General features: G+C 41.8%; 1 protein-coding gene across 6 annotated transcripts in view; it reads right to left on the bottom strand.

Moving 5' to 3' along the window:
- The window catches only part of MGAT5 (alpha-1,6-mannosylglycoprotein 6-beta-N-acetylglucosaminyltransferase), a 345976-nt gene that overhangs the window by 240821 nt on the left and 92448 nt on the right, over positions 1-12707 (bottom strand). The window lies entirely within an intron of this gene.

Raw genomic sequence — 12707 nt, 5'->3', positions numbered from 1 at the left:
ATCCTACAAATACTCCCTCATACTCTCTCCTCCACCCCTACCAGTGAAACATCCCTCCTACAAGGTGTCTTGGCTCTCCTGGGAGAGAAGAACCCAAAATGGGTTGAGTATTGGAACTTTAAATTTTTTAAATTATTTTTTAATAATAAATTTATTTTTTATTGGTGTTCAATTTGCCAACTTACAGAATAACACCCAGTGCTCATCCCGTCAAGTGCCCCCCTCAGTGCCCGCCACCCAGTCACCCCCACCCCCCGCCCTCCTCCCCTTCCACCACCCCTAGTTCGTTTCCCAGAGTTAGGAGTCTTCCATGTTCTGTCTCCCTTTCTGGTATTTCCTACCCATTTCTTCTCCCTTCCCCTCTATTCCCTTTCACGGAGGAGACTTAATTTGAAGATATGGGGAACAACAAATAAAATTAGAGCAGTGAGCAGAACAATCATGCTACTAGAGCTAGCCAGTCAGGTACAGAGCAAGACGGCACATCCACCCCTTAAACTGCAGAGGCTACCCTGCGTAAAATGAGCAATTACTAATGCATGTCACCAGTTTTTGTTTGTTTTTTAAAATTATATCTATTTATTTGAGAGCGAGAGAGAGCACGAGCAGGGGGGGAGGGTCAGAGGTAAAGGGAGAAGCAGACCCGCACTGAGCAGAAAGCCCAATGTGGGGCTTAATCCTAGGATCCTGGGATCATGACCTGAGCCAAAGGCAGATGCTTACCAACTGATCCACCCAGCCATCCCATGTGGTACCAGTTTAGAAAGATGGATCAATCTTATTTTTTTTTCTTTTGCTATTCCATCAAAGTGACATTAGCGTGGCATTTGAGAATATTTTCCATAGCATGAAAACTGAATGAAAGGGCAAAGAGAGGTCAACTAGAGAAGTGAGACCCCATAAGACAAACATTCACAGAAGGGCTTGATGTGTGCTCTCCAGGGTCCTGCACATTGCGGAGAAAACACTGAAGATTCAAGAGGTGGTCCCTGCCCTGGGAGAAGACCCACAACTCAATCACTCACACTGGGCAGCACAGAATGCTGATTAGGACTCTACCCAGGGCTCACCCCCAGTGGGTCCCAAAGACTCAGGGACTGGAGAAAAGCCCCAGAAGATTTCATGGAGACCTGTGACCTGAACTGGTTTCTTTCTTCATCAGCCTTCAATTCTAGACACTAAGGCCAGGTCCTGGGTTAGACATCAGTGGATAGAAGGTGAATAAGAGAAGTCCTTGAAGCCACTGGCTACAAGGGTCAAGCTTAAGGAAGGGCACACAGGGGCGAGAGATACCCAGCTTGTCTGCAGTTACAGACCTGGAGACAATTGCTCTGATCTGTAAGGAGGGAACATGATGCAGAATTCCAAGACTAGGGACAGTGCTTTGAACCAGTCACCTGACATCTCAGAGCTCAGTTTTATTGTCCTTAAAATGAAGCAGCAGAAATAGGTGCTAAGTCCCTACCATTTTAAGTATCAAATGCGAGAAACCGATTTTTATTTGCTAGCTCCTTGAATTTTTCAATAATTCAGGACAACCAGAATATGATCCTGGAAGGGGGTGGGGGCAAGAGATTCTAGAAATTGATTTACAGTGAAAGAATTATAGATGAATGAAGCCATTATGCAAACAGAAAACCACCAATGTTCATTTTAACCGTGCCCCCTTCCTTTTATCCCTTGTCTCAAACACACTAAATTCATGTTACTTGCCTCTCATAGCCACTAGATTTATAAGCCCATTAAAAATTTTTTTATAATCACTCCATGCAAAAAAACTACGGTCATTATTATAATGATTTAAATGCCTACAGCAGTACAGCAGCATCTGGGGGGAGTTTATTAATACCTTAGCTATACGTGCCATGAATATACCACTGGGATATTTACATTTTAAAAGTTCCCTGGTTTTTCCCAGTGAGTTCAGTTAACATTAAACTCACACTGTGACTGCCCCAATCAGACCTCTCCCCTCATATTACAATTCAGTTGGTTTGGGAGGGCCAGGAAACCATTATAATTTTAAATATACCCCAAAACCCTAAGGTACAGCCAGGGTTGAAAACTACTGGGCTCAAATGTCCACCCTACCAGACAGAGAATTAAAGAAATCAGGGAGAAAGTAGGAGGAACAAGCCCCAGAAGGAGGGTGATGAAGGAGGGGGGCTGTGATGAACCAGAGACCACATGCCCCATCAACAGAGGGGACCGCCTCACATCTCCAGCTACTGGTAATGTAAGACAGTCTAGGGTGGCCAGATTGCCCAGTCTTTCCAGAGAATCCAGAAACCCAGAGTTCTGGGTCAGATCTGTGTTTGCAAATGGTGGCACTCATTTGGGATTTTTTAAAATTCCAGGTGGGCCTAAGTTCGAAGGTGTTTAGAATCTGGCTTACCTGCTCAGTCCACCTCATTCTGGGTGTCTGTTACTTTATCCTAATTGTCTAACCATTCTTAACGTCTCAACAGCAGCCAATATTGTTCTTAATTAAATACCAATTCCTGGGATCCCTGGGTGGCGCAGCGGTTTGGCGCCTGCCTTTGGCCCAGGGCGCGATCCTGGAGACCCGGGATCGAATCCCACATCGGGCTCCCGGTGCATGGAGCCTGCTTCTCCCTCTGCCTGTGTCTCTGCCTCTCTCTCTCTCTCTCTGTAACTATCATAAATAAATAAAAATTTAAAAAAAAATTAAAAAATATTTTAAAAAATAAAATAAAAAAATAAATACCAATTCCTGATCATCACTGTCAATGGCTTCAGAGCGCTAGGTTTTTTTTGTTTGTTTGTTTGTTTTTAGAGCACTAGCTTTTATAGTCCACATGCTCTACCCAATACCACCTTGTGAATGAGTCACAACTAACTGCCAATCCTAAGAAGCAGTAAAGATGACTGGTCTTAAGTTATCTAGGGAGTGACACTGGGCCTAGTATTCCAAAAGTCTAAGCGACCTGCCCAAGGCCACCAAAGACTGACAAAGGTAAGGGTAACTAGAGTTGCCCAGGGTTTGCACTGGAAACATCTCCTAGAGGAAACCCTCCCATCACAGGCAGAGTGGGATGGTTGGTTGTCCTAGATGAAGGACAGAGCCATACTGCTCTCCTTGTGCATGTACCCCCACCCCCATAATCTGGTAATTCTTGATACATATACACATTTTAGTTTCACAAATACCATTGAGCTCAAATGTCCACCCTACATTCTTTGTTCTTTGTTAAGATTCAAACTCCTTGGATGATGAGATTCAAGTCCCTCTGTCAATATTTGCAGGCTTAATATTTGTTGGGAAAAGTCCTGATAGTCCCTTGGTCAATGAAGTTGCCTGGCTGGTGTTGTCCTTGGAAAATAGAGGTATTGTTGCTCTGGGAATCTCTCTGAAGAACCTGGAAGGTCTTGCTTACTCACCCAAGCCTCCTCCTCGGCCCCCAATAACTACTTCACCACTTTGCTAACACAAAGTAGGAGGAAGACAAAGAAATGAATCAGATGAATAACTTTCAGCTGGCTGCTTCCTTCCCTCCTTGAGCCATGAAGTCTCCTTCTTCCTCTAATGAGGTCATTACCCACCATCAAGGGGACATAGCATCTATCTAGCGTGTTCCCAATTCTCTCTGTGAGAGAATACAGAGAATCTCTGTGTATCTCAGAGATACACATCATAAGGCAACTCCTCAGCCATGAAAGAAGTCGGCCTTTGAGATCCTCTCTCTGAAGCCTGCTTCAGAATTACTCCAGAGGATGAAGGCTGAACCTGGAATGTCTTGCATGGATGTAGGCAATCTGAAGTAGTTCAAAGACTTGAGAATTAGATCCAGATTAGAATCTCACCACTGGCGTGAACAAAGGACCCTGTGCCCTTCTGGGAAGTTACAGAAACAGAGATCCTGTCTACTTTGCAAATGGTCTAATCCAGCACCTTAGCCTGAAGACAGGTGCATGTTCTAGAAGAAGTCTCATGACTGCTCAAAGAAGCCCCAAAGGCCTCTGTGTGTAGGTGGGAGAATTCACCCTACTGCTTGATTTTAAGACCCTCTATCTGCCTTCCCTGACCCAGTTTTATTCTGAGGCACATAGTGGTTTTCCTATCACTCTTCAGTTCCCTTTCTCAGAAGACATGAGCACATTTGTGTGAAACACAAAAGATGCAGGCAAGTGTCAGCAAAATATCACCAAAGCGGATACAAAGGATTCTTCTATCTCGTCCATCGGTTCTGATGAGGAGGCCGAGCTGAACTCGGTCACCAGAACAGATTCCCAGTATTGGTAAAGATAGCTACTTCAAAGAATCTCCTTGGTGAGCACCTAAAAGTCTGACGTCCACTGAATTCATAACAACCCATAAGAATATTCCATCTCTCACGGCAAAACTACACTTTTATGATTCACTGCATAGAGCCACACACCAGGAAGCACTGTATTTTAGAATTATGACCAAAACACGACTTAAAAAAAAAAAACCACAACAACAATAAAATAAGCCCTGCGCCCTTATGTTTTACAATCTAAACAAGATAAAACAAAGCAAGATTTACACATGCCTGGGAAACAATTCATGCGGACATAATTTTAAGCTAACTGCATCTTAGATTCAAGAAGAATAAATGTCCGTACTATTCTTCTAGCCTAAAACCTGTTGTGGCAGTTCGACTTTTCACATAAGAAAAGTTATGACCTTAGGTCACTAGATAGAATTACACTGCTCAAATTTATTCTTGGCAAGCTCTTTGGGATATAATCCACTTTATAAGGATAAACAAGTGGTAGCTGTCAAAATCTTACTCACACCGCCACCACTCCCAGAATCAAGTCCATCCATGCCGTTCCTAAATTAAAATGCATCCCGGTGAAGTCAAGAAATAATCCAATAGTTCATGTAACAGGAAGTGTGACACTCTAACCTGGCAAGAGAGAGAGGCGTTAAGATGCATTACTTATGTCTGTAGTTTACTCAACAGTAAAATCTCCTTGCTGATTTCCGGGTTTTAATACTGTACTAGACGATGTAAGATGACACCACTGGGGGAAGCTGGGTTCACGGGACACTCTGTCCTCTTTTTACAACTTCTCATGAAATAATTATTTCAAAATAAAGGTTTTTTTTTTTTAAAGCATTAATTATTGCCTATTTACATATTGGGGAAGATTTTTTCATGTCAGAATCCCAAACCCCCTTCTCTGTGCTCCCCTTCTACCTATGGGTCTAGCACGGGACATATACCTAAATACTTTGAAAAGGGTCTCCAGAGGATTCTGAAAAACCTTCCCTGTTCAATGAGAACCACAACAAAATGGAGAGAACTCCATATTTGATCTTGGCTGCCATGTAGAGAACTTGAAGAAAGACATGGCTGGAGCCCAGGAGTGCAGGGAGGCGGCTCTTGCAACTCTGGGTGACAAATGAGTCAGATAAAGGTCTCAGCAGGGTACTGGCAGTCATACTAGGTAGAGACCAGGAGCCAGAAACATTTAAGAGGTCAAATCAGCAGGAAAACGGACAATGGCCAGTGGAGGGATGGGGGGAGGAGGCAGCTTGGATAACCGAGAGCCCTACAGCTGGGGCAGCTGAGGCAAAGTAGTGTGTCATTCACCAAGACAGGAAAGGGGAGGAGCCGGTCTGCGGGGGCAGATGAAGAAACCTGCCTGAAGGTTCTACAGGGCAACAGTACTCTATGATACATTGCTGACAGGACAGTCTTCTTCCTTGAGTGGAGAAATCCCCCCTTCCTCATCAGATTGGGCATACAGTACCTGAAGATGTGCAACTCAGCACAGCAGGTCACAAGGGTGGCCACTGCCTGCCACAGCAGCCACTTGGCCCTGGTCTGTTCATTCTCACCTCTAACCACATATCCAGTCATTTGACCCCACAGAAATCCAGCTAGAAAAAGGCTACCCAATTGAGATTCCCCACAGGATCTAGAGGTTCTTCGATTCTAGCATTCCTGTAAAAGGAACTAACTGCCACAAAAGGAATCGGATTTAAAGAGATTTTTTTCCCTCAAAACTGAACACCCTACAACAAATATTTTCACATTTTTTCTTAGTGGTAGGAGTCTAGGTTACTGGGGAACAGAAAGAAGGTCCTATGCAAACACTTCCCAGGTGGACTGCCACAGCTCAAGTTTCACTTATAAATGCATTTCTTGGGTCACCTGGGTGGCTCAGTCCGATTAAATGTCCAACTCTTGATTTTGGCTTGGGTCATGATCTCAGGGTCCTGAGATCCAGCCCCACATCAGGCTCTAAGCTGAGTATGAAGCCTGCTTTGGATTCTCTCTCTTTCCATCCCCTTGTGCCCCTCTTCCCTCCTCATGTTCTCTCTCTTTCTAAAAAAAAAAAAAAAAAAAACATTTCTTCAAGGAAGAGAACTAAAACTCTAGGAACCTCTTCAACAAAGGAATATTCCTAGAATTAACTACCATGAGGTAGAAGGGAACGGAGAAACAGTAAGTCCCTACTCCCTTCTACAAAATCACTGTGATCAGAGATCAGCCTCTACCATGCTCTCCATTTTCCACCCCAATCTTCATAGTCTGAAAGGGCACTTCCAAATAAAACACTGCCTCCTCAAGCCGTCAAAGCACAGGATCCCTCCCTCCGCCAAATCTCAGAGCACTGAGTAGCTCCCTTATGACATTTATTAAATGTCTATGTCATAGTTGCTTTTGTGTTTGTCTTATTTCTCTGATTATGTTATTGATGATGCTATATAAGGACCATTTCTTGAGCTAAGTGCTTTATGTAAATCTTAATCCTCACAGCCAGTGTAATATCCATTTTGTAAATGAGGAACATAAGACTGAGACACTACTACAGTGCACAGCCCCTATCTTCTGCACTAACCCAGACAGTCACTTCTGGCAAGCCCTAGTGTGAAGTTTTCATCCCCATCACACAAAAGTTCTTTGCTATGAAAAATAATAATTATTTGCTTAAACTGCATTCACAACTCCCAGTCCCTTCCCGATGAGGGCCACCCTCTACCAACACCCTCTTTAAGTCGATGATCCTAGTTACCAGATCCCAGTGTTCCCAAGGGGATTTGAGTCTTGTGAAGTACTGGCACTGTCACCTCTCTTAGTCTGGACTCCTTACTTCTATAACATTTCTATCATCTCCACCCTCATCATTTAGTACCTACTAAAGCTACGTACAGCTTTAAGGCTTCACAAATATTATCCTGGCTTATCATCTCAAATTATCCTTTATGGTCAATACTATTATCCCATCTTACAGGGTGAGAAAATGGAGATGCACCAAGGTTAAGCAGCCCGCCCTAGACCCTTCATTAGTAAGTGGTTGACCTGGAGTGTGAACAAAACTGAGTTTTCTGAAACCCATAGTAATTGTTGGCTCTTATTCAACCTCCTTCCTCACTCACTACACCCTGGTGAAAAATCAACATGGCTTTATTTATCATTGGAATTGTCATCAAGTCAGGTTATATCATTCTGGGTTAGTAAAACTAATTATTTTGAACCTAGGTGCAAGACTTCCTATTTATTCCCAATACATTCTGTATTGTTACTGTGGTTCATTGTTCTAGGCCATTGGTTTTCTTTGTTTTTATCGATCAAAGCTCTAGATGCCGTTTTTGCCTCTGTATCACTCATAACTTAAGACAATTTTAAATTTAGATTCCTTCAGCTGCCACTACCACAAGATCCTGAGAGAAAAAAGATCTAAAATAAAACATTAAACACTCAAGTAGTGATAGAAAAACAGGAAAAATAACAGTTCAGATAAACCACCAGTTCTCCAAGGTACTCCCCATGGATGCTGTAGAGGGTGGAAAGAACACCTATCAAGCAATCATGCAGCTGTTCATTTCACTTTGCAATAATCTCCACTGAAAGAATGGTGCCCCTAGTTAAAAAGAAGAGTTCTACAGGGGAGGACCTCAAAAAAGAAAAGGTAGGCAGATCTTCTGACATGAGGACAAGAGATTTGTCAGTTTGTGCACAAGCAGCATTTACCACCACCACCACCCCCACTAAGGAATGTGGTTTATTTGATGATTATCTTTTTTTTTTTTTTTTTTTTTTTTTTTGGTAACAGCTTTACTGAGATATAATTCACATACAACTCACCCAAAGGGTACAGTTTACCAGTTTTTAGTATATTCACAGAATTGTACAATTATCACAACAGTTTTAGATCATTTCCATCACCCCAAAAGAAACCCCACAGCCTTTAGTTATTACCCCTTGAACCCCCTCCATGCTCATCCCAAGCCATAGGCAACCACTATCCTACTGTTTGTCTCTAAGTGTTTCTATTGTGGACATTTCCTACAAATGGAATCACAAAACACGTGGTCTTCTGTGACTGGCTTCTCTCACTTAGCATCAGGCTTTTTATATTCATCCTTTTTCTAGCATGGATGGGTACTTCATTCTGCCTATAACCAAATAATAGTCCCCCATACAGATAGATCACATCTTGTTTACTCATCAGATGATGGCTATTATGAATGAAGATACTGTATCAATATTCCAGGCCAACTTTTTGTATGAACAGATTTTCATTTCTCTTGTTTTTATACCTGGGGGAGGACTGCTAGGTCATAAGGGAACTCCAAATTTAACCTTTTAAAGAACTGTGAAAATGCTTTCTACAGAGGATGCACCATTCTGCATTCCCACCCTTGGTGTATGAAGGTTCTCCTTTCTCCACACCCTCACCAACACCTGTTATTGTTATTACTATATTATATTTCTTAACCCAGTCATCCTCATGGGTGTAAAGAGGTATCTCACTCTTGTGTTGATTTGCACACCCCCATGACTAATGATGGTGAGTATCTTTTCATGTGCTAATTGACTATTTGTGTTTCTTTGGGGGTAATTATCTATTCGGATTATTTGCCCATTTATAAATTGCATTGCTTTTCTTTTTATCACTGAGTTGTAAGAGTTTTTAATATATTCTTAATACAAGTTCCTTATTAGGGATGCCTGGGTGGCTTAGTGGTTAAGCATCTGGCTTTGGCTCAGGGCGTGATTCCAGAGTCCTGGGATCAAGTCCACATCTAGCTCCCCATAGGAAGCCTGTTTCTCCCTTTGCCTCTGTCTCTCATGAATAAATAAACAAAATCTTTTTTTTTTTAAAAATACAAGTTCTCTATCAGATATGTAATTTGTAAATGCTCTCATTCTATGGGTATGTTATGAATCTTATCTTCCATTTCAAAACCTGGTTCTTTATAAATGATTTTATTTCTTCATTTCTGTCCAGTTTTAAGACATTAAAATGCATTTAAGTAAGTTTTTTTTTTAGCAATTCTGATCACCATTTTCTGTGGTATTTTTAAAATCTAAGTGGGCATATCTCATGAGCTCCTTAATACATCATACTGTCATAAGATTCTTTTTAAAGATAAAACCATGACTCTTACAAATATGAAATGAACATCCATCAAAGATTTTATTTAGCTCATTAATTGAGAGGGAACCAGAAGGGTATTACAAGGGATTCAAAAGAATACAAAGAACACACACATACACAGGCAATCAGGAAAGTTGAAATAAATTTGTTCATATGAAACTGGTTCCTTGGGAGTAGGAATCAATAGTACCTCCACTGCACAAAATTAATTTGAATTTCTATGAACAAGAATCATTTCCATTACGATCACTTGCCAAAAAGCTGCTTTTCTATAACTTGCCAAACTAAAAACAGTTCAAAGAAAATGAAAGGCACAGATAACCCGAGAGAGTGCACTAGATACTACATCTTTTTTACCTATTTCAGCATCTTTCACAATGTTTCCTGAGAATACTTTTTTTTTTTCCAGGGTGTGTTATATCACTCAAGAGTCCCATCAGACGATGAAAATCACAGAGTAAATGAACAAGAAAATTGACCACTAAACTCTTAATATAAACAATTCTGAACTCCCACCGGGGCTTGGGGTGACAAGAGACTGACTAGTATAATGCAAGGAACTCTAAAACATATAGGAGGACCAGCTACTAACTGGGCATGAGATAGAACACATAAGGGGGAGGCACCACCCCAGGGTAGAGATCCTGATTTTCTAGGAAAGGGTACGGCTATGACTTGCTATATAACACAGAAGCCACTATGCTGTCAGGTGGCCAAATCCAGAGATGTGTCCTCTAGGGTACCAAGAAAGCTACTAACAGAAATTTCAGCAGAGGCACGCTGCTACAAAATTGCACAGGGGATGCAGGGAAGGCTGCTGGCCACCATGTGCTCTTGGCTGTCACAAGCCATTGGAAGAGCCCTCCCCGAAAGCAGAATGAGGCAGGAAAACCCCCACCCTCTACTGGCAAAGCTTAACACTGTGCCACCTGTAAAGGAAAAATATTTAAGGGACCCAGATCAAGTTTCACAGAGCAGACAAGAGGGACCAAGTTGAGGGGCCACAGATCAATAATGACACATTTCTCAAATACATTTGGGAAATGGCAGATATATAACTAGGAAAAGGCACTTGTGTATTACCCTCTGGCTAAATGACTTCACGCAGCTTTTACCACCAGTGAAAACAATGATTCTAACTGGGGCCTTCTGTACCCTGCAATGGGCCAAGGGCTGACCCTGTAATACTGAGACTCTTTCTCCACTTCCCTTCAAAGTAATGCCCTTCCGCTTCACAGCTCTTCTTTCCCTACCCTCCTAAAAACACACAAAATCTCTCTCTCTCTCTCTCTCTCTCACACACACACACACACACACACACACTATATTATATTATAACAGCAAGTGCTACTTCTGGGACTGATCCCATACTAATTCTGTACCATTCTCATTATTATGCCCTGAAACCATGACTAAAATATCCCCGACCTTTCCTCTTTCATCAGAAAGATTACTCTCGCTGTATAAATCCTTCCAATTTTGTGCTGTTATTCTCACTTGGAAATCACCACCATGAGCCTGGTATTTTCCAGATCCATTTCTTCCCTGCCTGGAGCCTTTAAGCCAGGCGGGGCTTCATCTCTCTAATGGGTGGCCGGTGAGTGAAAGTCAATGACAGGGCCTAGTCTAGGTCAAAGAAACATGGTTCCCTCCCACTTGTGATGCTCCACAGCCATTTCCAAGACAACCTGTTAACACCAGCAGCTGCCACTCCAGAGCCCATGGACTGACCAAAGAACATGCAGTTCCCATCCATCATGAACCAAAAACAGTCTGAGGCCGCATGAGATGCTGCAGAAAATCATAGTTAGGATCCTAGAGCACACCAATAGCCTTGTCTTGTTTAGGAAGCCCTCCCTGCCCGGTTCACCCCAGAAACCATAAAGTGAAATTCAAAGGTAAGGAGGTATTACAGTTGAGCTTTTCCAGGACGTAGCCTATCAAAAACATCCTACTAACCAAATGGCTGGTGCCAATGTTTTTTGAGAGGTGCGATTTTTATTTGTGTTAGGCAAAACTGGTAGCTCAGAACTTGAGGATTCATAAATGCTACATCTCGCAGGGAACGGATATAAGTGCAAGTCCTGCCAAGAAGAGCTTGTCTCTAAAATTCACCATTTCAGGTTTTAATTTTTGGGTTTGAGCACAAACAGTGACTAAAACAGAATAGTAAAAAGACCATACCTAGAACTCAATCCAGCTTTTAAACTGTTTTGTTTCATAGACAAGGACTACCCATGGTGAAGTCTTTTACTGTTGCAACCCATGATTTACATGGAAAGTAGAGACAAGGCTCTGAGATCCAGACCCTGGGTATGTGTCCTTGTGGTGGGAGAAAGGATGGAAGGGAAGGTGGGTGGAAGATCAGGGCTATACTTTGTGGTGAAGCAATGAATCAAAGAGGGCAGAGCATCAAAAATACTTGTATTGATAAGGATACACTCTTGTTGTTTGGTGCTAGACTAGAAGTCAGGTCAGGAAGACTTTTTTAACTAGTTACCAACATGTGAAAAACAAGATTTCACATAAAAATCTGGGTTTCTAACATCTCCTGACAAATGGGACTGCCGCTAACACTGAACTCCTTCCTGTGAGGGGCCCTTGGCAGGAACTGAGTAATTGGGGCATGGTTCTCCAATCTTCCATGGAAGCTAATGCAGGCTGCTTTACACATCTGTGTTCCTTGTCTCACATTTTAGTTCACTCATACAGTAAAGTACTGTAAGATCCCAAGGGCAGGTCATGTTTGCTGCTTTCCTTCGGGGTAGATTTCAACATGGTGATGAGCACACGGTTTCAGCAACTATGCCCGCTAAATATTAGCACTCAGTATCAAACTAGTGATTGCATAAATTTTACTAGACCCTCTGCATACACCGTCTCATTTCATTCTTAATTATCACTTTTCAATATTTGCTCCCCCACTTTACCTATGAGGTTCAGAGAGTTAGCTAACTATACTTCCAAAGCATACCCAGCAAGTAAATGATTACAGAATTTGATTCCAAATTTGACTTCCATGCAAAAGAGTGTGGAAAACCAAGTTAGGGTATAGAAAAGGAGATTCTACTAAAAAAAAAATATATATATATATATATATATACACACACACACATTTGTACATATATAAATATATATATTTGTACATTTATATTTTATAAATGTATATGTATATATTTATATATATATTTTGCCACATATATGTATATGTGCGTGGTGTGTGTGTGTGTATAGCACAATAGGCTGATACAAACACTCTCATTTCCCAGCTAGTTTTTGTTCCATACCTGTCAACAGAAAGTAAATGTATTGTAGGATCATTG

Source organism: Canis aureus, chromosome 20, assembly GCF_053574225.1.
Source record: "Canis aureus isolate CA01 chromosome 20, VMU_Caureus_v.1.0, whole genome shotgun sequence".
Classification (NCBI taxonomy): Eukaryota; Metazoa; Chordata; class Mammalia; order Carnivora; family Canidae; genus Canis; species Canis aureus.
This window is presented reverse-complemented; position numbering and strand designations above follow the sequence as displayed.